Genomic DNA, 27,002 nt, shown 5'->3' with positions numbered 1-27,002 from the left:
CGTGACCCATCGTCGGAAGGGCACGTCTATGCGAGGAAACAGCGCGTTTCTCAAAAAATAAACCAACAAGTTTTCCACCCAACACCATGCAACTCCCGCTGCATTTATTTAAAACATTAGTCGATTTTTTTGTACCATTCCATGGCGGTGATACATAACGCAGCAACGTCCAGCAAATCTAATTACGTCAACCTGAGCTGATTACCGCTGATACATGCGGAACGGATTTGGCAGGGCTACCGAAATCTCATTGGGTCCTCATGTTTTTCCGAAGCTGAATAATGTCCTGTTCAGCCAATGATCTAAACAACAACAATGACAAAAAGGCAATACACGGAAAATAATTCGGCACAGAAAATGTATCCCCAGGCTAAAAACTAAAAAATGAAACTTGCAGGACTTTCTAAATTGAGAGGATAATGTAAGTTGAGGATCTTGTTTCATCCTGCCATAATGAAAATGAATGTATTTAAAACAGATTGCACCGACTCAATTTAAGCTCCACAGTATACAAATGCAGCAGAAGCTTTTAAATTTCCCACATTCGATATGGCTAAGCTAGCTTAATATGAATCGCACTAATAAATTATTACTTGCTTAATTAACTCGAATTAACTCGATATGCATATGCCAGGCAAGGAACACCTGCAAAACCACAATTTATTCATATTGCCCCCCCCCCCCCCACTATGAGAGCTAACATGACCCCTGCAGTTTAACAGGCTAAACATTACTGTGGCTTCCACTGACCTCCACTTATCCCCACCTCGAACAACCACCAGGCACTACCTTTAACGGACATGAAACTGCGTTGGCGTAAAGGCGATCCAATTTCACGCCGAGCAAAGTGTGTCGTCAAATAATTTTCCCAGTTGGGCAGCACTGCGGCAGGTCACCGGCCTTCACATTCGGAATTTTGAGAGTTTCAGTCCTAGTCAGGGAATTTGACTTCGCCAATCATGCCTCGGGGGCAGATAAATGAGAATTGGTACCGCGAGCTATAGGAAAGTCAGCAGTTGTCTTTTTGGCGAGACTGGCGTCTGCCACAGGAATGTGGCAAACGCACCCATCTCACCGTGAGCACAAATTAGTCCTCAAATTCTTGATCGTTGAAAAGATTTGTTTTATCTAAACAACCATCATATAACAAGCACTGTCCTGCTCCTGCCACCGCACCCAAACTTAGAAAAAAAATGTCTACTCCACTGTAGCCGTAATGTAAACTCATGCCAACTTAACCATTAACGTATAGTAAATTAGACACTATGCAATGTAGAAATGCTACAGGAACTGAAATAAAAACCTTCAACTCGAACTTCTGGAACATAAAGTACCGTTTCCTCCTGTTTTTGAAAGGGACACAGGCTAGACAACCTTGGCAGCAGGGTGCAGTTTAGTGATAATCGTCGGCAGGAACATTGCACAGAACACAACTGTAAAGAAAAAAATCGGCGACATTTACGGACGGCTGCTTACAATTCGCGTTTGTACGCCCACATGGTCGGGGGCGTTAAGTGGTACCATGCTTAGCAGAACAGCGACTGATGGGCTCAGCAGACCCAACCACAGCTCAGCCACCCCGCTGAAAAAAATAATATATATAAAATACTGTTACCTCCGCAAATACACTGTATACGAAGCATTTTTGCTGTTGAAGGTTAGTGGGTGTGTGTATGTACGGTGCAGATGAGGGACGCTATCGGCAACCATCAGACAATACTTCCAAATCGCCCCGAAATGTGTCAGATGTTGAAAGATAAGCAGGGTGAGCCTGGTTCGGATTTGGGATGGGAGACTGCTTGGGAATGCCAGATGTTGTATGTTGAGGATTCAGCAGTACAGTAATAAATTGAATCTATCTGTGCAGAGTTTAGAGTGTCATCCACTACATATCCATGGGTTTTCTCTGGGTACTCCGGTTTTCTCCCACATGCCAAGGACATGTATTAATTAAATCGGCCCAAATATCCCAACTTAAGTATCCACGTGAAACAGGATTCTTAAGACTGGGTGAGGCTTTCGTGGATAAAAAAAGACAATGTATTATTACTGATACTGGCGTTGCGTGTTTAGCATACTGTAAACCACTGGTATCTGCGCTCCTTCAAAGGAGGAATGGAAAAAGCAAACGAACTCTCTCCCGAAGTCCTCTCGTCGCGGCTAACGCACCTCGACATTGGTATTTAGCTCCTGAACATATTTCCACATGCAAGAATACAATTGATACTATACCCCCTGACAACACAAGCGCCGAGCCAGACTCGCCAACTGTGAACACTTCCGCTGGAAATGTTCTCAAAAAGTGGGAAGTTTCAGAAAGTACGTTCTGGATAACGAGAGGGCCCGGTCACCACCCACTGCCACATATCTCACCACACCGAGGGTAATTGCTATTTTCTATGTCAACAATTAATAAAGTGAACCCAGAAGTGGCAGCAAACAGAGTTTGCACACAACCAACACGCAACCCAATTTTTTGGTCAGGGGGGTGGGTGGGGGAGGGGAGGGCCAAACGCACCATCCTACCCCACCCCACACGTAAATGCCAGTGCCAGAGTGGACAAACGACAATGATAAAAGTGGAAAAAAACTGAAAATAAAGTTAAACACCAGTTGCACAAAGAGGCGGTGCTACGGTTAGTAGGCCTAGGGTCCATGGTGGGACTGGTGCTAAGGACCTGCTTGCCAGTTTGTTATGGTTAGGTATAGGGTTAAAGTCTGGTGAGCATTGTTTGATTGGGTTATAGGTTGTGCTCATGTCTGGTTGTCGAGTTTGTCACCGTTATGGTTTGGCTAGTGTCTGGTTCACTGCTTTGTCACTGTTATGGGTATTGCTCGTGTTTGGCTGGCAAGCTGATTTAGGTTGTAGATATGGCTAGTGTCTGGTTGGCTATAGATGGAACAATACAGAACAGGGAACGATACAAGCAGACTTAAAACGAGACAATAAAAAATACCGATAGTTCATTTGAATCGCGACTTTGATTCGTAGCACACTATCGAATCGCGGAGAATCTTAACATGCCTACCAAGAACCATTCCACAGGCCCACATCCAGAAGTCTCATCCCATAAACAAACGAATCGGACACAGCCTCGTACCTGCAGCATTACCGCCTATGGCAGGAGGAAAACAAAAGAATACTTCTCCCCTTGCTTTCTTTTATCAGGACCAGCTGCACAGGTTTAAACACAAACAGAATACAATCATTATTTATTAATGCTCTTTTTTACGTTTAATCTACTCACTCCAGTAACTCCAAGAATTGTAATTCAGCACTATTTAAAAGGCAGCCTATTATCCCAAGCAGTAGGCATGCTGTGCATTCAAGAGGGTGCTTAATTAAGTTTCCTAACACAGCTACGTGGCCACCTGATCTAGCGTTAAGGGCAACCGAGCCGGCAAGCGAACGGGGAGGCAGTCCTGCCAAGGTCCATCGCGCAAAACAGCGTGGCTAGGTCCGCTGAGAAATTGGATGCCCCGGGGCAACTCTATAACAAGGGAACCCTCGGAGTAATTTAGCGCTCGATATCCACAACCGAAAATCGGGTCAAGCAGAGGCCTTCTCTAAAAGGGCACAGTGCCGAGTCAACAGGATCGCAAATCTTCCGGGCAACCCAGTACTGAAGCAGCATGCAGATCGCTACTCGCAGTACACACTGAGTGAGGAGAACCTCTGTCCTGTACGTGGGCAAGTCAATTGAATTCACCATCTGCGTTGGCAAAATATAACAAATGCATTTAATACTGTCGAACATTTTGAGTTTGCACCACGAGAAGCAATGTTGCTGCAGGTGCATGTGCAGTTTTGCCTCAGGTGCCCAATCTCGAAAGATCTCGGAAGCTCAGCCATGCTGAGCCTGGTTAGTACTTGGTTGGGAGACTGCCTGGGGACACCAGATATTGTAGACTTGGGTTGCAAGGTGGTAGTACAGCAAAGGTGCTCTGAGTGCTATCTCCTCGCACGTGTGGGTTTTCGCCAGGTACTGTACTAAAGTTTCTTCCCACATGAAGCCACACTCGTTAATGGGATCGGCCAGACATCCCAATTCAGAAACCTCCTGATAAGGAGTCTCTATAAAGCATTCCTGGATAAAGGGAATTATTATGAGTGTATTACTGTACGGGTCCCGCCAGCAGTATACATGGGTAACACCACAATTAATTAATCGTCTGGTTACGAGTGGTGGCATAAACTATGGGGAACTCCCACCTCTTCTACCCACCTCTTCTAAGACATCTAGCCAGCGTGAAAGGGGAGCCTAAATACCATCTGGAGGGGTACTCTTGAGCTCCCTCTCCTGGAGGCCCTTCCACCAGCAGTGGGATGAGCAGGCACTTGCAAGGCTGCACCTTACTGAATTACAGGCAATTTCTGTAACTTTTAGAAATGTTAGTATTATTAACAGCCAAGCCTCAAGAATAACAGAGAACACAGCATTGATCCCTGTGCGTAGAAACAATCAGCAGCTAAAAACGAGTACAGTATATTCAATACGTACATATGCAACGCATTTAAATGCGGTGGACGGGGAGAATACCTGGCGAACGGGGAGAAACTATGGGCTTGACGTTCACATATAACAGGGACAGACGCAGAACAGACACTGCGGGCTTGCGTACCCCACCGCACCCAGAAATCCAGCACCTCCGTCTTCCAAGGGAGGGCTTGTCACCCGACAGAGCAAGAACTAACAAGAACTGCTTCAGGCAATTTAACAAAAAATAATTACCACAAAAACACCGTGCCTCATGCTGCATGGCATGTGAAAGCAAGAAATCGCTGTTCTTTTGCCATGCTCATAAAAATGCCACTCGCGTGTGCAGCTGACAGGTAAAAATCTTGCATGGCACCTTCACGAGCCCAGGGAACTGTTAAATAGCGGGATTCTTTTTTCAGCGTCACAAGGTAAACTTAACGGGCTCTACACGCAAGTTCAAAAGGGGCCTATTTGCTCCGTTTTTGGACGAAAAGGTCACTCTGTTATAGCAAATGGAGTACTGTTGCCATACAAAAAGAGGGCGTGTGGTCTTTTGCCCCAAGTGGGGCGAAAAAGGACTTTTGTTGGCGAAGGAATTGGACCAGATGGGGTTCGAAAGAAACTTCTTTGCAAGGAAAACGTTTTTACAAGCACACCATTGAAACTATTAAAATAACAGCATTATAACACCTTCAGACAAATGGCAAGGTTACTCCTGCATTTTCATAAAGGTGCGTAAGGAAGAGGAGTGGCCTCCATCAGACTTTTTTTTAAAATGTCATAGTCTTTATCGCTCAACACGGGGCAATCTCACTCAATTAACCAATGTTCCCCATTCAAACATGAATCACTTAACAGTGTAGTCGTACGTATCTTGATAAATAAATGCAGAACAGTGCTCTGTGGGGTTGCAGGAAAGTACGAAGACTGCACTTTCATAATTGCATGGCTTGCACATAGTTTTTACTTCCGAACAGACCTCAAAAGTTTGCACAAGTGGCTGGCATATGTTACACAACAGTACGCCTGCCGCATGCAAACATAACTCACCTCTACCCTGCTAAAAATCAATGAAAATAAACGTGCTCAATAATAAAAAAAAGAGACATTAAAAATACTTACAGCGATTGTAAAAATTAAGAGCGGAATCACAATCTCCAAACAGCCTTCCTTGCTCAATGCGGTGCTTAATCATAATTTACGGAAGTTTGTCAATCCATCGCTGGATGAAGGGCCGCCCGTGGTCGTGTCGGCTACTTTGTCATGCTGGCGAGTGTGGGGTTGGTGACAAGAGAGGGCCAGCGCCCGTTCAAATATCACTCGCGACACAGGCGGCCCGCTGCTTAGTACAGCGCATTGCACCACTGTGGCTGTCATCGCTTATCCATACAGTACCTGTGGAACATTAACGATGTTGGCTTTCCAGCGACGCGCAAACGTAACGTAAGTTACGAATCACGCGATTCTCACGCCCATTCAATTTTTGGCGAGGGCAGTCACTCCCACCCGCCTCTCCTCTGTGACACCACCAATCGTATTGTTGTGTCAAGCGGGGGGGGGGAAAGGGACACTCAACAGTGGAGTCGTGAGCAGCAGCGGGGCCCCCAAACTCCACCCCCCCACACACACCCCCAAGGCATCAGCTGTGAAAGCAAGGCCATTAGGCCATCGGGCGCCGGCGCATTAGGTGGTGTTCGAGCTGATAATCACATCAAACCTATCAATATGCATTACCGCAAATGGGCACGGATAGGCTTAGGGACTCCCTTTATATATGCCTTCGTGGTTACATCAGTTTTACTTACAGTCTGTCATCATTTATTGTCAACGTGCACACACAAGTGTATACATTGACCGATTTTGCACGTTTTACACTGCATATACGGTCATATCACCGTATGTATCCGTTACCCGATTATGCCTTTGCACAGATTGACAGTTTGCCGAGAGATATTATCCATATATAGTTAAGAAACCATTTGTACTGAAAGAATGGCTATGTTTATACAGTATATATAACGATGGCTATGGTCCCCCATGTAACCTTATACACTGTAGGAGTAAACGCCATAAGTGGGCACACCTATTAAGGACATGACAGCAAACGAGGGGGGTTGTGCAGCCAGCACTATGCCCAACCACCTCTGCTCTCCCCAATGTTGATTATGAACACACCTCGTGCGGTACAGGGCACATTTAAGAATGATTCGACCCAAAGGGGACCAGAAAAAGGTACAGGTTTATATAAATTGTCACTGATGATGTCCATCACGGACAGGAGAGTTTCCCAGCAAACTGGTAACAGTGTTCTGTGTAAAAGCAATGCACCACCGCTCACCACAGAATGGTGTAAATGCGTATTGCAATGCATAAAAGTATGAATTATAAACCAGTGTATGGTGCTGCATCTAATGTCACTGTTTTTCTATGACTTAGAAAGTCCTCAACAGAGTGCCTGTCACTATCTGCTTTCGGGAGGGTCCTGGGGCTTCGTGAAATGTTGTCACTCTCTCCTTCAGGAGTGTTTTCCACGCGATAGACGTACCCAGAAGAATCCCACCGGGCATACGCGGGGATCACGCTCAAAGGTCCGCACTGATAGGTTCATGAACCCACTTGTTGTACTACCATTTCCTGGCCATTTCGTTCGCAGCCCAAGGCAGCATTGTGAATTTAACAATCTGCGTGATCCACCAATCCTTACCTCCGCAAAGGTACAGATTCCAGGAGTAATGGAATGCACAATTATCATGCTGGACTTTAAGGGCCCTCTGTGACCAGTTGTACTGTATACCACGCCTTCGGCGAAAAATCATCCCTGAGTTTGCATTCGGTCAGATACAAAACTAATGGGAACATTTCAATTGAGTTGCATTTAATGCAGCCGTCCCTGATATTAGTTAGCAAGGGCTTGTCCACTCCATTTCAAAGTGGTTGTATATCTCGTGGCATGATCATGCACACACAGCAGCAGTAGCATCACATCATTATTTAATGAATTTAACACAAAACAAGGCACTCTTGTACAAAGTTGCCAAACTATAATATATACAGTATACACGAGGCACAAAATATATAACACCATAAGCATTTTCTCGTGTGTATGTGTGAGCATACAGTAGGTAAGACCGTTAGTTATATAGGTAAGACTGAGTAAATGCATACTTGTTCATGGATATATGTATGTATACAATATACCGTATGTGTTTAATATATACGAGTATAGCATGTGTATATCTACAAGTATAAAGTATAAGTGTTGTACGAGTGCCTGTAAGTATATTCAGATGCTATGAGTACGTGCGTACAGATGAGCCTGTGTAATAATTATATGTGTGCTTCTAAACCAGTCCTGGGCCTCCCCTTAGTATCTGGTGCGTTGGGGCAGTAAACATCGCCACTGGGGAGACAAAGGCGGTCGGACAAGGTGCTAGCCACACCAAATCCCTCTTGTGCCACGGTGCCGGCCTTCATAGGTGCTCGCTAACAGCACTTGCCTCAACAGTGTGATGAGGCTATACGGGGGAATGTTTGTCTTTGTATATAACTATAAGGGTTACTGTGCATGCGAGTGTGTACGTTTATATATTGGTATGTACGTATGTTTGTTATTTCCACTGAGCCTGCAGGGATCAATTGTACACAAGTCCTTGGGGAGACTTAAACGGGTGAAACAAGCATCTTGTAAAATAAAAAAAATATTAACTTGGGAGAATTAGTGAAATTACTGTAGAGAACAGCAATTTCCAGACTAACCTAAACTATTTGCGTCGGTTCACGATTAAATTATATTGTCTTTGACATTCATTTGTGGTATTTTCACTATTGGTTTACCAACATTGCTGTTGCATTACTAGCATTTCACTCGTGCTGCTGATGTAATTTATTCTTGAGCAGGAAGCATTACAAAAATATACTAACTGGAACCAATAATTGCCATTGCAACATTCCGTTGTTAATCCACTGCTGAATGACAGCCTACCCCATGCTCATGTTGGTCATGGGGAGTATGTTTGACCATACCTCACCACGCCGGTCAATGCGGATTCATGCATTAATGCTAGTGACTAATTACAGTAAGAATTTTGTCATGCCTATAAGAATAATTAAGTCAGTGGCCGACTTACGCCCGTCCATGACTAACACAGCTACTTAGACCTTAGCCTAATGCGTTGTGCATTAACTAGCACCGGTTAGTGAATGATTGGGCCATCATCATACCCAGCAAGAATTACACAAATTATCTAGCGTAATAATCTTTACAATATCACCATACTTGTCAGGGAGGGACACGTTGGATGGAAAGACATACATTCCTGTTCAATGTAATGTTTGTAAACAGGAAATAATTTCCTCTATAAGATTCCTGGGCCAGCCACAGAAATGTGAACACAACTTTGCTAACCTCTCTTGCAGCAAGCGACAAACGCTGCAGTTTACATCGACATATCCGGCACACTGCTTCCCACCACACAGGGCCGGGCACTTGCAGCTCTCACAGTACAGACAGCGTAGTTGGGGGTGCTGGCGCAAGTCAAACGTCAATCCACTGCATGAATGGCGGCCTCCACACACGCCTTCGCGGGGACCGTGGGGGATATTTGACCATACTTCACCACGCTGGTCCAGTGCGGGTTGATGAAGCTGGTCCGGAGTACAGGACAATCGATTTTGCTGGCACTGCCCTCTACCGGCCACAGCGCCGACTGCATCTGTCTCTGTAAGCACGGTGGTCACCCCATGCAAGGCACTATCCAGGCTGGGCCCTGCTTAGCTTGAGAGATGGGACACGGCGCGCATAGCACGTCTCTCGACGATCTGGTCACATTAACTAGAAGCACGCCATGTCAGCCTGACGCAACACATGCGCGGTGCATTGCGTCTGTGTGTGTGTAAAAAGAGTAATGATTATGGGCTCCGGTAATGTGTGCCTGGGGAGGAGCGGTGGGGCAGCGGTTAGCGCACCGTGCGCTATCTGTACCCGGAGAGCAGACTCTTGATACTGCGCCTGGCCACGGCTAACATCAGTGGCGAGCGCCATCTGAATCGGGTCCTATCACAACCCTACAAGCGTGGGTGAAGTATGGTCAAAGCCCTCAATGCGTGATGGCACGGCGTTGAATATAGTCCCTTCATCCAGCAGTAGATTGTCTCGGTAGACTCTTAAACGCGAACCAAAACTTGGCGCAGCTTTGATGCGACTCCTGCCTGGTCTACCTTACATCAATACTCTCTATCTTACATCAATACTCTCTACCTTACATCAATACTCTCTACCTTACATCAATACTCTCTACCTTACATCAATACTCTCTACCTTACATGAATGCTCTCGACCTTACATCAATACTCTCTACCTTACATCAATGCTCTCTACCTTACATCAATACTCTCTACCTTACATCAATGCTCTCTATCTTACATCAATGCTCTCTACCTTACATCAATGCTCTCTACCTTACATCAATGCTCTCTACCTTACATCAATGCTCTCTACCTTACATCAATACTCTCTACCTTACATTAATGCTCTCTATCTTACATCAATGCTCTCTACCTTACATCAATGCTCTCTACCTTACATCAATACTCTCTACCTTACATCAATGCTCTCTACCTTACATCAATGCTCTCTACCTTACATCAATGCTCTCTACCTTACATCAATGCTCTCTACCTTACATCAATGCTCTCTACCTTACATCAATACTCTCTACCTTACATCAATACTCTCTACCTTACATCAATACTCTCTACCTTACATTAATGCTCTCTACCTTACATCAATACTCTCTACCTTACATCAATACTCTCTACCTTACATCAATACTCTAGGCTTTCGCGACCAATATTATTCATAATAAACGTTTTTGGGGTTAGATGACCATTCTGGCGAATTGGCCGATGATGCTGGATGTAATTACCAGCGAAACGTCGTACTAATAATTTTTTTTATCTTCTTTGGTTCTTTCGGTAAAGTCACGTAGAATGAGAATAAAATAAAATAACACAATAATATTCTCACGACGTTTCGGCCACAACACAAGCGGGACAGCGCTGTCCTACCAGACAGTCTCGTCCCTTCACCTGATGAAGGCCCCTTGTGTTGTGGCCGAAACGTCGTGAGAATATTATTGTGTTATTTTATTTTATCAATTTATTATTTTATTCTCATTCTACGTGACTTTACCGAAAGAACCAAAGAAGATGAATCATTGCAGTCACGAAAGCTTTAAATCGAATTTTTTTAAATGTTGTGGATTCACTCTACAACCCACCGGTGTGGGTCTAAAGTAAGTGAACTATTTTGTCTTTTGTCAACGTGACACATTTTGTTACTGATTGGCCGTGTCGGGTGGTGGAGGGTTACGACACATTTATAAATAACGCGATCTAACCCAAAAACCTGTATTACGAATTAAAACTCTACCTTACATCAATACTCTCTACCTTACATCGATAACCTTGCATCAAGTGCGCACTGCACCAGGCAAGGCACCGGTGTGCTTTACTGTGTTTAGTCGTGGTTGTTGGCTGGCTGGCGGCGGCGATGATGATGATGATGGTGCAAAAACGACTCTACAACAACCGCGTTACATTATCGCACTCAGGGACTGTGTAAAGTTGTAGTTTTTGTGCAAATCGACTGCAGGAGGCCCCACCCAAAGTCATCGCTGGACGCAACAACAACAACACCACCACCAGCACGAGCAGCAGCTAACATTACGTTCCCGGTGCAGATGTAACGGGGAATGAGGAGGACCACATTCCACTCCCCGGCGTCTCCATGCACTCACCGAGAAAGTTTTGAACACGAAATCCGGGGCGATTGGGAGGCTGGTCGAGGGACGAGTTGTTGTTGTTGTTGTTCGTGTCCACCTCCACCAGCTCCCCGTCTCCTTCTCCTCCTCGTCGTCGTCGGTTCGGGTCAAACTCTGATCTCGGCCGCGTCTCGTGCCCCCACCGGGATCGTCTTCCCCTCCGGGTTGACGGCCGGCGATGAATTGCAAAGCCGCGCCCTTTCCTCTCCTCCTATCGGGCTTGCGTCCCAACAACACCACCACCACAGCGACGAGCAACTACCTCCCCCACCACTATCACCAACACCTCCACACACCGTTACCTCCTCCTCCTCCAACAGCACTACGACCACCACGACAAATAACCACCTCCACCACACCTACTCACCACCACTACCTCCCCCCTCCAGCACCCACCGCCAACTACCTCCCGCAACACCAATACCTCCACCGCCAACAACACACTGTCTACCAGCACCAGCAACAACAGCAGCAGCAACAACTACCACACCCCAAGCTTGGCACAGGCGTGGTGGACAACAGCCGCAGCCGGTGGTGGTGGTGATGGTGGTGTCCGCGTGCGTGCGTGCGACAAGTCTGTTCGCCCGTCTCGACTGGCCACCAAACCCTGCCTGGGACTCCGCGGCTCTCTCCTCCCCTTCGCTCTGCCCGCGCCTCTGCGGAGGAGGCGGGCGGGCGGAAGCGGATGATGACGCGACGGGGTTACGTGTGGCCGGGGGATGGTGGTGGTGATGGTGATGGAGAGAGACGGGAGAGTGAGGGTGGAGTCCCAACTCAGGCTTTGGCTGTGGTGGTGGGGGGACGGCAGGGCAGCCTGGCGCCTCCGCTTTTTCAAAGGACCGATCCGTGACGTTCTTTAATGAGCGCCACCGGTCTCCGTGGTTGTCCACGTGCGGCATTGCGGCGCTTGAAATGTTGTGGGCGGTGGTGGGGGGTTTTTCTCTCTTTTTTTTTACCGGATTCGAAAATATGGCTCTTGTTATTTTGGAAGTGCAGTTCACCATTGGAGTCCAGTTTACCATGAAAGTTCAGTTTACCATGAAAGTCCAGTTTACCATGGAAGTCCAGTTTACCATGGAAGTCCAGTTTACCATGTAAATCCGGTTTACCATGGAAGTCCAGTTTACCATGTAAATACAGTTTACCATGGATGTCCAGTTTACCATGGAAGTCCAGTTTACCATGGAAGTCCAGTTTACCATGTAAATCCGGTTTACCATGGAAGTCCAGTTTACCATGTAAATCCAGTTTACCATGGAAGTCTAGTTTACCATGGAAGTCCAGTTTACCATGGAAGTCCATTTTACCTTGGGCAGGAGTCGGCAACCTGTGGCTCCGCAGTTGCATGCAACTCTTTAAGGACTGCTTCGTGACGTTTTATTTTTTTATGGGCCGTCTCGTATTCACGTGGATTCCGGCTCTTCAAATATTGAGGTGTTTTTTTTGGTTGCCGACCCCTGGGCTAGAGGGAGGAGGTGGCCTGGTAGGTTGGGGTTGCATAGTCGGGTAGTGGATTGTGGCGGCACAGCTGCATGTGATGTTTAATTTTGATCAGAGATTAATTTTATCATCACATTTTCCGGAGTCTACGCTCACCGCCTTCAACATGCACTGACTAGTGTAGTCAAGTACTGTGTGGTCAAATAGGCCTCACGACGCACTTCATGGGATAGTCTTCATCCAGTTGTAGATTGACAAAGGACCGTACATGTATTTTGACCCTGAGGGGAAACGTGCCCTGACCATAGGAATGTGGAATTTACCCCCCACCCCCACCCGCCGCCAGACTAAGAGATAAGCAAGGACAAAACTGATTAGAGTGGAGATGAAATGTTGCTACATTGGCTGGGAAGGATGAGAGGAGAGACAACCTAAGGGGTGACCTAGGTTCGGGTCCCAACTCAGGAATATCTCACAGGCTATAGAGGACGGTTTAGAGGCCAGAATAGAACTGGTACCACCATATGTGATAGAAACATCTTAATGCTACTGATTTCTTTGTATGGCCAATAAGATTGATTGTGGAATAATTGTTTTAATGATTATCACATCTAAATATAATCCAACAAATAATACAAAGTCTGGGCACTTCAGGTGGCTATGAAATGTAAAATATCTGATCTTGGTCCAAGGACATATAATGTTGGGATTATGATTAAATCCCGTGGGGAAGGACGGTTGTGGATTTATCACTTTGTATCGATTTTAAGCTGACCATAGATGCATCGGTATATTTCAAATCGTATGTGTTGGCTGTAAGGAGTTAAATTGACCCCTACAGGCACTATTGGCTGCTGCAATCACCATAATGTTTAAATAGTAAGAAGTGATTAATGAATCGAATTGTGACCCTGAAAAGCAATTATTAATCAAATCGTTGCTGGGGTGAGAAGAAGGTAAATTGTTACCCTCTCTCATCATTTGAGGAGGGAAACCTTTTGACTTTGAAACATATACTACCTTCTTCATTCACAAGTGTTTTAACACAACATATTTTAAAAGTAGCACTCGGAGGTGAGCGGCTGGCTTAAAGGTCAGAGCTCTGTGCTGGCACCGCAGGGATCCTGGGTTCAAATCCAGGCAGCTGCCTGTGATTATACCAGGTGCTCAACACTTTGTTTTTACACTAAATTTGGCAGAATTGCAACTTTCAGAATTAAAATGATCAGCTAAACTGTCATTCGACAAAAAAAATATATCATTGTAGCCAGGCAGGTGGGAAAGTGCTGCCGCCTAGTGTGGATACAAGGTCACTGAAATATATTTCAAACGCAGTTCTATGATGTCTTCTTCCGCGGACCGTTCTCAAACACGGGGTGATGCACTGCTAGATTTACAAATGTATTCTTCATCTTACGACGTGATGCCAATAGCACAATTAGAATATAACTGGCGAAAACAAATAAATGCATTCATAACTCTGACCCTGCTCAAGTTTATTGTGGATTAAAAATCAAAACAGCACCCAATTCCGAAGAGCATCAGGGCAGTGTTCATAACCATTGGCAGCTCTGAGCGAGTGAAAATTCCATAAAGCGATGACAGGGGCATTACTTTAAAACCTGCATGCATTGTGAATTGTGGTTTATGACTATACAATAATTTAGACTATATCTGAATTAAACTGACATTTCAGGAAGTTGACCTTTCCTCAGAGCAGAGATGCAAGGCTGGCATACAACCACACCGATACATTATGAGACCTCCTTTGCCAGTAACAAGATATAGGAATAGGTTTTACCCTTTTAACTGGCACAAAAACTGACACCTTTATTCAAGGCATCATGTTTGCAATAACCACAACACAAGCAGTCAAAATGCAAACATTTTGACTGCTTGTGTTTTGACTGCTTGTGTTGTGGTTATTGCAAACATGATGCCTTGAATAAAGGTGTCAGTTTTTGTGCCAGTTAAAAGGGTAAAACCTATTCCTATAACCACACCGATAGTTTTTATTTTTTATACTGTATTATAAAATTGTGTTGTATTCTCCCATTATTTTTTAATAGCTTTGGTCTTTGCCCTCTCTTAGAGAATTACCACATTGAGTGCTCACCTGGTTAAATAAATGATTGCATTTTTTACCGAGACCCAAGGGCATTATCGTGATGCATCGTAACATTAAATAAATTATAACAACCATTTTACGCTGTAGAGGAGAAAGATATTTTCCCCAGAATACATTTCCAGTCTGGCTTCCTCTTTTATACCACCCTACAAATAAATAAACTGACTGGCGAGTACAAAACAACTACTTGAAATTTGACTTCTGACCGGTAATATTATGAAATCCGAACCCTTGGCACAAAGCCAATGACAAATTCCGGAAGTAGTGATGCAACTTTATTACCGCTCTCTAAGTCAGATTTTGGCAGGAGTAAAGGAACGATTATAGGGCTGAGTCATTCACATTAATGTGGTGCACCTTAGTTTCAAGCATTGGAATGTACCCACGCTGATGGGCATTGGTGCTCTCTTCTTAAGTATTTTGGAAATTGCGTACATGAAACATTTCCTGCTGTGTATGTTTTCGTCGTGCTGTGTGTTTTTCCGATGTGTTTACAGGTTGTACCGTGTGTTCTATGGCATGATGTCTGACGTTTTGCTCCACTTGCAGGGACCTTCATGGTGCGAAACTTCAGACATCATCTTCTTTGGTTCTTTCGGTAAAGTCACGTAGAATGAGAATAAAATAATAAAATAAAATAACGCAATAAAATTCTCACGACGTTTCGGTCACAACACAAGTGGCCTTCTTCAGGTGAAAGGAACAAACCTGTCGGGACGACAGAGCTTCAATGAACGTTGTTAAGATTCGTAGCGTCTTTTAAGCTGGTTTAGAGAAGTGAGGCACCTTGATAAAGGGGTTTACATATCAAACAGGAGAATTTAGCATTGAAATAGCTGAGGGATTAGCTTGTGACTGGTCACAGAAATGGCTATGTTAAAGTCAAAGCCTACACATCCACAGAGGCACAAATCAAACAGGAGAATTTAGCATTGAAATAGCTAAATTCTCCTGTTTGATTTGTACTAGGTGCCTCTGTGGATGTGTAGGCTTTGACTTTAACATAGCCATTTCTGTGACCAGTCACAAGCTAATCCCTCAGCTATTTCAATGCTAAATTCTCCTGTTTGATATGTAAACCCCTTTGTCAAGGTGCCTCACTTCTCTAAACCAGCTTAAAAGACGCTACGAATCTTAACAACGTTCATTGAAGCTCTGTCGTCCCGACAGGTTTGTTCCTTTCACCTGAAGAAGGTCACTTGTGTTGTAGCCGAAACGTCGTGAGAATTGTATTGTGTTACTTTATTTTATTATTTTATTATTTTATTCTCATTCTACGTGACTTTACCGAAATAACCAAAGAAGATGAATCTTTGCAGTCACAAAAGCTTTAAATAGAAATTCAGACATCATACCAAACGTTTTGCTCCACGAATCGCCGAGCACGTGGGAGTGAAACGTAAGACATCGCGCCGAACAACATACATTACTACCTGATAACACGTGAGAGAAATATCAACTCTTTGAACCGCAGTAACCACACTTATAGTACACAGAGGTCGAGTTTACAAGGGGTGATCGATAAGTCTGTTGTCTGACTAACCTCGATGAAACTGGATTGCAAGTATGTTTATATACAGTCCTATTGAAGTATAATGCACTTGGTTCACTGATGTTCCGAAAGAGACCTCTTTGGCTCACTTCTGAACCCGCTCATTCATAGCACACGACACTTCATTGTCACTATAAAACCACTTTCCCCGCAAGTGGTTCTTGCATATGGATGGCACTAAGAGCCAGGAACTGGTGATTATGGATTTTTTTTCTCTCCAAATTTCCCTACTACTTCTCTAAGATATTTTCACCAGATAACTAGAAGGCCAAATTTGGTGTAATGGTTCACACGCTGGACTTACAACGCAGAGGTCGCCGGTTCAATCTCCCGGCCCAGCTATTGAGAGAACGGTGTCAAGTTTCTGAAATCTCTCTGCCTGTGTCCATCCAGCAGTATAAATGGGTACAGCACAGGTGGTGGGCAGGTCGCAAGTGGTGGAGTAAAGCGCGGGTACCCCAACGTCTGTCCAGCGTGGAAGAATAGGCCAAATACCCTCTAGAAGATCTCCCTAGAGCTTCCTCTAGTGGAAGCCCTTCCACAGCAGTGGTGAGAATAAGCAGTTGCAGGGCTGAACCTGACCTTTTTTTTTTACATTTCTTCTATATGTATCGCAGCTGTGCTTAGTAAGCATATTCGATTTTTTGCGTGTGACACCGTGCACGCCCTCCCCCCTGGGGAGGGTTTGGTCGACAGGGAGAGGAGCGCAGGGAGCTTGGCACGACAAGGCCATTCTCAGCTGCAAAGGAAACCGTTCGTTGTCCGCACCTTCAGAATCGGAAGGATCTCAACATACCCACAACAAAAGCGTGGCCTGGGCTCCTTGACCCACGGGGTGAGAGAGGAAATCCTGGTCGCCAGACACACATGCGTCACCCACATCAGCATTTTTTTTTATTATTACGCGTTGCACTATAATAATGTGTTGTATGAATATTAGTATTGGCCTAAGAATATTAATAACATTATTGGGTCTATACAATACTAACAATTACGTGATTAAGCTGAACCAGAATTATATCTAATATGAGATCTCTCATGCCCTGAAGCCTGTTCGGTGCTTGCTGGGTGACCACCATGCAACATGTGCTGCTGTGGGACTACTTTGTAAGCAGCAAAGGGCTGTCCAGCAAAATTAGCTGTTGTACTACACTTATGTGATCCCCACCTTTAGCGTTCCACACTGACCAGCATGGTGACGTTTGGTAAAATAATCCACACAATCCGCATGGTGCGAGGAGGCCTTCGTCCAGCAGTGGAGTGGCAAAGGCCTGTACATTGAGTATACGCAATTTAAAATCAGATGGAGCCATGGTAAGCTAGTACTTTGGACCGTTCTCAGGACACTCAGGATGTAATGTGCTGGGTGTGGTGGTGGCGGTGGTTATGATGTGTGGAAATTATCGAGCGATACATACGTTGGAGTGACACGCAAAGGTCAGCGACAAAGGGGACAACCTAAAGCCAGATCGTGGGAAACTAACAGCAGAACTTGAAGGTTGGGTGTCAACATTACAACGCCGTTGGGATCTAGCATCAGGAAGGAAGTGATGGCGAGCTGTGGCGGTATTGAGAATGGCAGTGCCTTTGATGACCTCTTGACCATGCAGGATTCAAGAGTTCTTTCCTCGCTGAAGGGTTTCTCCAGACACTCCAGTCTCCTGTCACACACACCCATATACACACAAACACTGACAAACTAGATCAATACAGGAACATCGTGAGTCTTGAGACTCGGTGAGGCTTTCCTAAATAAGTCAATTCATTTCAAAGTTTTACGCAAGATGCAGCACCTCAAGCGGATGGAAGGTGGCAGCAGCACAACATGCAGTGGCCGTTCTTCGAAATCAATTCACGATTCGCTGCCTCTAAAACGTTGCCGATTCCAAGACACAGGCGAACAGGAGATATACAAATGGGAACACAACTTAACAATTGGGTTGTGCGGGGGAACATCCATATTTCACAATGTTATTGTAAAAGGGGCCGTCCATAAATGACGTCACGCACCTAAGGGGGTGGGGGGTCAGACATTTGTGACGATGTGTGACGTCACATCAAAATGCGCAACTTTAAATAAATATAGACAACACGTTCTACTTAATTAAATAGACTTTTTAATAAATGTTTTCTCCTACAAGATCAGAGTGCAGCTACACGTTAAATACGTACTGCAATGACAATAGTTTAAAGCGATTTGAAGCACGTTTTATATATTTTTTGGGGAGTGGGGGAGGGGTGCAGAGCTTTGTGACGTCATATTTGAGGGGGGGGGTCTGACTTTTTGTGACGCCGTGTGACGAGGCGGGGGGGGGTCAAAAATCGTCCAAAATCGCGTGACGTCATTTTTGGACGGCCCCAAAGAGACGTGCCACGGTGGCGAAATATTGACTCTCTCGTCTGGCATGCAGGAGGTCGTGGGTTCGACCCCGATGCCGAAACTGACGCCTGTACATTTTGAGTTTGCATGTCTCTCTCAGCATTGAAAATCGAGTTACAGGACATAAGTAGGTTTCATTGCTACTCCCCACTCTAGCGTAGTAATGTTGAACGCAGTTCCGTAACATACGCGACTGCGGGACGTTAATTAACAACAAGGGCTGTACTACTCTGATATCACACTCGAGATAACATTTGTGGAGAATATAACATCTCGCCACGGTGGCGAGATGTTAGTTCTCTCGCCTGGTATGCAGGAGGTCGTGCATTCGATCCCGACCCTGACGCCTGTGTATGTGGAGTGTGCATATTCTCCGCGTGGTCGCGTGGATTTTCTCCGAGTCCTCCGGGTTTTCCCTCCACATTTAGAAACGTGAGTTTAGAGTATTTTGCTGCTATGAATTTCTGCACGAGCCAGTTCTTTGAGCTATCGTTTGTGATCTTGTCGCTTCTGAACATGAGCTACGTATAGCTCAGTGGACCGTACCTGGTAAAATAAAAAAAAGTGAATAGTTAACACGTGGCAGGACTTGTAAGTCAGATGTTTAGTGTGCAACTGCTGCTTTGCAACAGGGTCTGGCAAAAATAAAATAAGTAAAGGCGAGTTGTGGTGGCATTAACGGCATTTGTCGTCATAACCTATTTAATTATCACAATAGCTGTGCCTATTTAAACAGTGGGCAATGCGTTGCAGCATTGCACAGCACGATCATACATTAATATAACCTTAACAATGGCATTATTGTCCTGTGGATATATTGGCACCACAACAGGAACGTGTAATTTTAACGAATGACATCGGGCCGCAAATTGATGTGATTGCCACAGAGATTTCGTTAGAATCAGGCAAGACCCTCACTTTTAATATGAATAATATCAACGTCAACATACACATGCAAATCTCATTAACACTACTGTGAAGAGTAGGAATTTTTTTAAAAATTCAAATACAGCTCAAGCCTCCCGTAAATCACTTGAATTCTGTGTGCTCACTCCCACTGAAACCACGCCCCCTCTGAAAACGGACGCTCCCTTGGTACCGGCCCAGGGGCCACCCAACTTTGCCAATGGTTCCTCAGTGATTGCGAGATGCAATTTGCATGAATGACGCCACGTGAAATTAATCATTACATTTGTCTTTGTTGTATTCGTGACTGTAAACATCAGTACGAGTGACACAAAGGCTGTCGGGCGTGGTGTTGACCCAACCACCCGCAAATGTGCCATGCTGGTTTTATATTGGCGCTCGCTAACAACTCTTGCCCCAACAGTTTGTTAAAGGTTATACGGGGGATCTTTGTACACAGTTATTTAATTTGTGTGTGTATATATTAATATGTAAATGTATGCATGCGTCTTGCGAGACACACCCTGAGAAGCATATGTGGGAGATATGATGAGACAGAAGGATACATGGTGAGCCACAGCGTCACCGTAATAAGCCGATTAAATATATTGTAATTCACTATACATAACCACATGCTTGTTTTGTATGACAATAAGGCGAGCAAGTTTGACTATTTGAGAACTAATACATTAATTTCCCTGCTTATAATCTCTCCGCTGCCCTCCTTTAAAGCCAATAAATAAGTGTACCATCGACGTTGTTTAATTAACGAAGGGCACTGCCGAAATGCACGCGGGCCGTTATTAATTGTCTCCGGCTGTTGTACGCCTACGCTGTAATATACGCGATGGGTTAAAGTGGCACAGTGATTTTGCGTGTTCTGCTTTACAGTGGCACCTGAATTCTCAACAATCACAATTAGCGTACGGACAACTTTGGCGAGAGCTCTTGGTTCAATCTCGGGCGGTCGTGACTCAGCCCATCGTTCCTCCGGGGTCGGTAAAGTGTCCAGCAATGAGTGGTGGAAGTGAGTACTGTTCTCTCGAGCATTGCAGAATTTCCATCACGAGGGGCTCCGGGGATCATCGTTGAAGATGAACGTCATCCCACGTTCGTTTCTGAGGTGGCCAGGAGATGGCAGTACGTTAGTATATTCTTGAGTCTATCTGCGTGGAGATTTGAGCGTTTTCCCTTTTGTATGTGTCGTGGGATTTCTCCTGGATATTCCGATGTCCTACCACATTATGACATTGGCCAAGCATTGTTGTTGTAGTTGTTGTAACTTTCTGACCCGCCCCGACTGGACATCTACGAAAAAGAGCTTCATAGCTCATCGGATTCCTCCAGTATATTGTAAAGATTATGATCCCAATATAGGACTCTCCTGAATACGAGTGTTGAGGCCCAGTGAATGTCGATGGTGGTTGTAGCGGCAGCAGTTATGGTGACAATGTTTTTATTGGTGGTGATAATATAATCACAGCAGCCGCAGCGATAATGGTTGTGATGACATACCGCAGGTGATAATGATCATGGGCACGACGATGATAGAGCGTAACACCTTTTGACTCACTGTGAATGTGATGTGGATAACATTTTTCAGGCATATCATCATCGCTTTTTGTTTCGTGTTTTGAAAATACCACGGACACCTGCGAAATATTACGAGATCTTTGTCCCTTTTCCACCTATCTCTCTTCTCTGTGGTAACTCTTTGTTTCATCGAAGCCAGCCCGTGTGTGTGTGCATGTGCGTGTGTTGCAAGATGACCTCCTGCCAGCGGGCGTACGACACTTCACGTGGCCTCAAGGTGCACATGGCCTGGCACAAGCGTCGTGGTGACGTCACCGTCACTTAGTGTTGAATGGCGGTTGTTGTTGTTGTTGTTGTGTTGCAAGTGCGCGTTTGTGTGTTCACCCCTTATACATTCAAGATATCCTGCAGTGGGTAGAGTCAAAATACTTGTTTCCACGGCTTCCTGCCCATGATTTTTTTTTTCTGTTTGTGCCACAAGGTGCAAGTTGGCGGAAGTTTACCTGCAGCAAATCAGTCAAGAAGGACTTTATATTGCTAATTCGTGTGTAATGTCTCCCCCCCCACCTCCCTAATTCTTTAGTCCTCGTAGGCCAGCAGTGCCGAGTTATTGTATGCGAGGTTGGAGGTTAGGGGGTTTAATGAGGTGGACGATTGCATGGAAGCCTTCACCCCCTCCCACGAGAGATGTTGTCTGATGTATTCATTAAAGGATTTTCACAGTCGTTAAGCCCTGCCCCTGATCATATTACAGTCATTATGCGCACATTCACAATGTTGCTCACCTTCGGCATGAAACATTCATATACACGGTAGCTTTATATGCACAGTGTATCTATGTAAATAAAGACCTTAAGCTGTATTTATGTCTCAAAAACCTCAAGGGTGCTTCCCGACAAGGTAGAACACTGGAATTTGGTACATAGCGTTTAGGACACTAACAACAGGAACAATCAGAAAATCGGAGATTTTTCATTTTAAGGCCCCAAAATCTCGATTTTAAGTGCCCAAAAACATGTTTGTGTGTGTCATTGAGAAACCGTTCAAAATATACGAATGTGGGTTTTTTCGTTTGATAGAGCGTTAAACAGCAAATACAATTTCATCCTGAAATATTATTAAATCTTTTGTTTTTGAGATATTTCGAATTGAAGCGGTTTTGAACGCAAAAAATACAAATTGTATTATGTTCAAATCTGAATAATTAGAAACCGGTAAAAGATAGGGTTTTCCCTCATAAAGTATTAAGTTCATAACTTGTTGTTCTTTCGAAAAAAGAAGAATGGAATTTTTAAATTGAGTGGTTTCCGATGGGTTTGTAATTAAATATAAGAAGTTGAATCGTCAAAAACAGTCGTCAAAAACATTTTCTGCGGAAAATGCACTTTTTTGAAGAAGTTGTTATCTAATCGTAGATACAAATTGTAAAAAAATTCATATCAGGTTAATTATTATACTTGTTGAACACGTTTGCCTGGCGAAGACAGGCTTTATGAACAAGTATACATACATTGAGGTAAAAAAGTATTTGATCCCCTGCTGATTTTGTACGATTGCCCACTGACAAAGAAATGATCAGTCTATAATTTTAATGGTAGGTTTATTTGAACAGCGAGAGAGAATAACAACAAGAAAATCCAGAAAAACGCATGTCAAAAATGTTATAAATTGATTTGCATTTTAATGAGGGAAATAAGTATTTGACCCCCTCTCAATCAGAAAGATTTCTGGCTGCCAGGTCTCTTTTATACAGGTAACGAGCTTAGATTAGGAGCACACTCTTAAAGGGAGTGCTCCTAATCTCAGCTTGTTACCTGTATAAAAGACACCTTTCCACAGAAGTAATCAATCAATCAGATTCCAAACTCTCCACCATGGCCAAGACCAAAGAGCTCTCCAAGGATGTCAGGGACAAGATTGTAGACCTACACAAGGCTGAATGGGCTACAAGACCATTGCCAAGCAGCTTGGTGAGAAGGTGACAACAGTTGGTGCGATTATTCGCAAATGGAAGAAACACAAAAGAACTGTCAATCTCCCTCGGCCTGGGGCTCCATGCAAGATCTCACCTCGTGGAGTTGCAATGATCATGAGAACGGTGAGGAATCAGCCCAGAACTACACGGGAGGATCTTGTCAATTATCCCAAGGCAGCTGGGACCATAGTCACCAAGAAAACAATTGGTAACACACTACGCCGTGAAGGACTGAAATCCTGCAGCGCCCGCAAGGTCCCCCTGCTCAAGAAAGCACATATACATGCCCTCTGAAGTTTTCCAATGGACATCTGAATGATTCAGAGGACAACTGGGTGAAAGTGTTGTGGTCAGATGAGACCAAAATGGAGCTCTTTGGCATCAACTCAACTCGCCGTGTTTGGAGGAGGAGGAATGCTGCCTATGACCCCAAGAACACCATCCCCACCGTCAAACATGGATGTGGAAACATTATGCTTTGGGGGTGTTTTTCTGCTAAGGGGACAGGACAACTTCACCGCATCAAAGGGACGATGGACGGGCCATGTGCCGTCAAATCTTGGGTGAGAACCTCCTTCCCTCAGCCAGGGTATTGAAAATGGGTCGTGGATGGGTATTCCAGCATGACAATGACCCAAAACACACGGCCAAGGCAACAAAGGAGTGGCTCAAGAAGAAGTACATTAAGGTCCTGGAGTTGCCCAGCCAGTCTCCAGACCTTAATCCCATAGAAAATCTGTGGAGGGAGCTGAAGGTTCGAGTTGCCAAACGTCAGCCTCGAAACCTTCATGACTTGGAGAAGATCTGCAAAGAGGAGTGGGACAAAATCCTTCCTGAGATGTGTGCAAACCTGGTGGCCAACTACAAGAAACGTCGGACCTCTATGATTGCCAACAAGGGTTTTGCCACCAAATACTAAGTCATGTTTTGCAGAGGGGCCAAATACTTATTTCCCTCATTAAAATGCAAATCAATTTATAATATTTTTGACATGCGCTTTTCTGGATTTTTGTTGTTGTTATTCTGTCTGTCACTGTTCAAATAAACCTACCATTAAAATTATAGACTGATCATTTCTTTGTCAGTGGGCAAACGTACAAAATCAGCAGAGGATCAAATACTTTTTTCCCTTACTGTAGAAAGTCAGAACTTATCTGTCAAATTTCAGGGTTTAAGTCCGCTCTTGCCTCCTGCATGTTCCCTGCATTTTTTTATTCGATAATTTTTTCCAACATTCAACTCAAAAGTAAGTGAATAGGAAGCGACTAATAATGTCCCTAAGACCCCCAAAGGATGGGCAGCATGAAAATATTCAGTCACCGATAGTCCATAGATCATCATCAATGCACTCGACTCTACACTATAGTTTACTTAATTGCTATAGCAGGCTGGCTCAAAGATAGACAAATGAAATATAACATGAGTGGGGCTGTAGTTGCGCACACCTTTCATCCAGCTCTGTGTTGGCAAGGGTTGGTGGATCACATGCATGCTGTGATCCTCCCTTCCCGTGAGTATTGAGGCGCTATACCCTGGCTTGCCAGGAGAAGGCGGTAGAGCAAATTTGGACCCCACATTTTCCATCTGTATGGCATTGGGTGTTGCCCCCTCGCACGCGCATGGGATTTCTCTGGGTCCTCCGGTGTTCTCCCACACGTAAACACTCATTAATTGACGACAAAACCTCTATATATAATTAGGACTGCAGAGTTTTGGGATGTGGGGGCATTTGGCGGCGGCTGATTGCGTGGCTGCCTTCTCCACTTCTCTGTGGTTCCTCCTCATGCCTCTGCCTTGTTCTCTCTCTCTTCAAGATGTGAGCAGAATACTCTGTGATGCGTTTCAAGTTGAGATAATTATTTTTGTTATAATGTACAACACTTCGAAAGCTGTAGCGTCCATCAGAAGGAGCCGATGGCAAGCACATTGGATGTGACCTTGACCTCAATATAAATCAATGCGAGTGCAAATCACCAGCATCACGTCGGTGACGCGTGGTGCCAAACGCGTGTGTTGAGTTGCAAGCTGAGTTTATGTCACGCCGAGAATGAATGTTATATGAAGGAAAAATGACCAGATTTAGCATTCTTAATTTCGCCACACAATATTTATTAATGAGTTAATAAGCCCGCACATGCCCCAAGTGACATTGCAGGCTGAGCTATAGCCTTGTTTCATTCTGACTGCCCGTAAGCCTTAGCAGAGACAGAGGCAAAACAATCACTCATTTCCCCGTCCGACAATTACTCATCCTCCCAGAGCTCCTTTGATAATGCATTATGGAATTTGACACAGTTTCGATGGTGTATGTGCATACACCGGCAACGCCGGCTCACGCGTGACTCGTTTCTCAGCTATAAATTAACAGGAATTGAAAACTGCCGATAGCAAGCACGTAGACACGCTGTTTTTTTTTTTTTAACAGCTGGGAATCTAATCAATCTCTTCCCACCTGAGCCTTTGCGAGTGTTAATCCGCATGCATATCTGCAGGCCGGCGTCTGCACTGTGCTGGTCCTTAGATTGTATTGAAACGTTTTGCTGTATAAGTAAAGATTCCTTCTGTTCTCATCCTCGCCTTCGTGGGTTTTGTGCCTCCTTAAGCCGCCTGCAAATGTGGGGAAATTACAGACTGAAGATGACTGCGGACCTCTTATTGCTGCAGCCCAAGTGTCACTTGACAAAAAAAAGGTTGGTGAGGAGGTGGCTGCATGACTCAGGGGGGGGGGGGGGGTGCACTGAGCCGCACTGCCGAGACCCTAAATCTGGGTTTCAGGCGCCCGTGATTAAACCTCGGTTCTCAAGGACAGTGAGTTGATGGTCTCAACCTGGCCAACATTAACCGCTGAGCTGCGTTGGCTTCCGGTTGCCAAACGAATACATTATGAGGTCGCACTCATTACACACAAAGTTCTTGCCACAAATGAACCACAGTGCCTTGTTGATCTTGTCGAGGAGCATAAACCGTCACGTGAACTCCGGTCATCCTCGCAACCGTCGAACAAAGACGGTCACTGCATCGCGCGCTTTCAGATGCGCTTCTGCGGCCGTCTGGAACGCTCTTCCTTCCGATATTGGGAAGCCACTGGAGCTATGCGCTTTTAAATCTAGATTGAAAACGTATTTCTTTAAAACTGCTTTTTGTGTTTAGTTTGTTCTCCTTCCCCCGCACCTCTGATTAGCATGGTTGGCTACGTACGGTGCGAAATAAGTTCAACATGCATGCAAATATTGATTGAAATTGTCACTTAAGTTGGCTAAATTCTGGCACCGATAAAAAATATATCGTTTTAACTGCCATGCAACAAACACCAATCGCACAGCAGAAGTGCGTAAGTAGGTGCGTCGACGACTATGTGAAGATAACAAGGCCACTGGAATGGGTTTTCAGGGGAAGTTTAATTACATGTGTTGCGCAGCTGTGACGCGATGCCCATAGCACACCAGGAATACAATTTGTAAAAAGACAGGAAGATGCTTGTGCGTGCCATCTTGCTGTCACGAGAATTCGTGAATACATTGACAGTGGTTCACAAACATAAATAACAACAAACTTAACACATTCGTGTGGCCTTAAAAGGAAACATTTAGAACAGTTAACGTTTCGGACAATGGCCCTTCACAGCACACATATTCAAACAAATGGCAGACTCTGATACACTCCATGAAAATGTTATATTAACCGTAAATGCATGGGAGTTATATACAGTATTCTCAACGATTTTTTTTACCCCCATTATACTTAACGCAATTAACCTAGAAAGTGAATTAGGACTGAGAACGTGTA

At 44.7% G+C, this 27,002-nt stretch overlaps 1 protein-coding gene and 1 long non-coding RNA gene across 4 annotated transcripts in view; one reads left to right on the top strand and one right to left on the bottom strand.

Annotated features, from left to right (window-relative positions):
• Positions 1 to 12,084, bottom strand: part of TLN2 (talin 2) — a 76,318-nt gene extending 64,234 nt beyond the window's left edge. Inside the window, exon 1 of one of the 2 annotated variants that reach the window (XM_032953555.2) lies at positions 11,279 to 12,084. The gene's annotated coding sequence lies outside the window, so the exon portion shown is untranslated. The remainder of the gene's footprint in view (positions 1 to 11,278) is intronic. The other variant, XM_032953556.2, reaches the window with a different exon arrangement.
• Positions 12,085 to 15,770: 3,686 nt separating this feature from the next.
• LOC142924433 (uncharacterized) overlaps positions 15,771 to 27,002 on the top strand; it is a 199,773-nt gene continuing 188,541 nt past the window's right edge. Inside the window, exons 1-2 of one of the 2 annotated variants that reach the window (XR_012941655.1) lie at positions 15,771 to 17,257; positions 20,600 to 25,784. This is a non-coding gene — a long non-coding RNA (uncharacterized LOC142924433). Of the gene's footprint in view, positions 17,258 to 20,599; positions 25,785 to 27,002 lie in introns of those variants that run through there. The other variant, XR_012941656.1, reaches the window with a different exon arrangement.

Source organism: Petromyzon marinus, chromosome 13, assembly GCF_048934315.1.
Source record: "Petromyzon marinus isolate PM22_M1 ecotype Great Lakes invasive population chromosome 13, UKy_Petmar_22M1.pri1.0, whole genome shotgun sequence".
NCBI lineage: Eukaryota > Metazoa > Chordata > Hyperoartia > Petromyzontiformes > Petromyzontidae > Petromyzon > Petromyzon marinus.
This window is presented reverse-complemented; position numbering and strand designations above follow the sequence as displayed.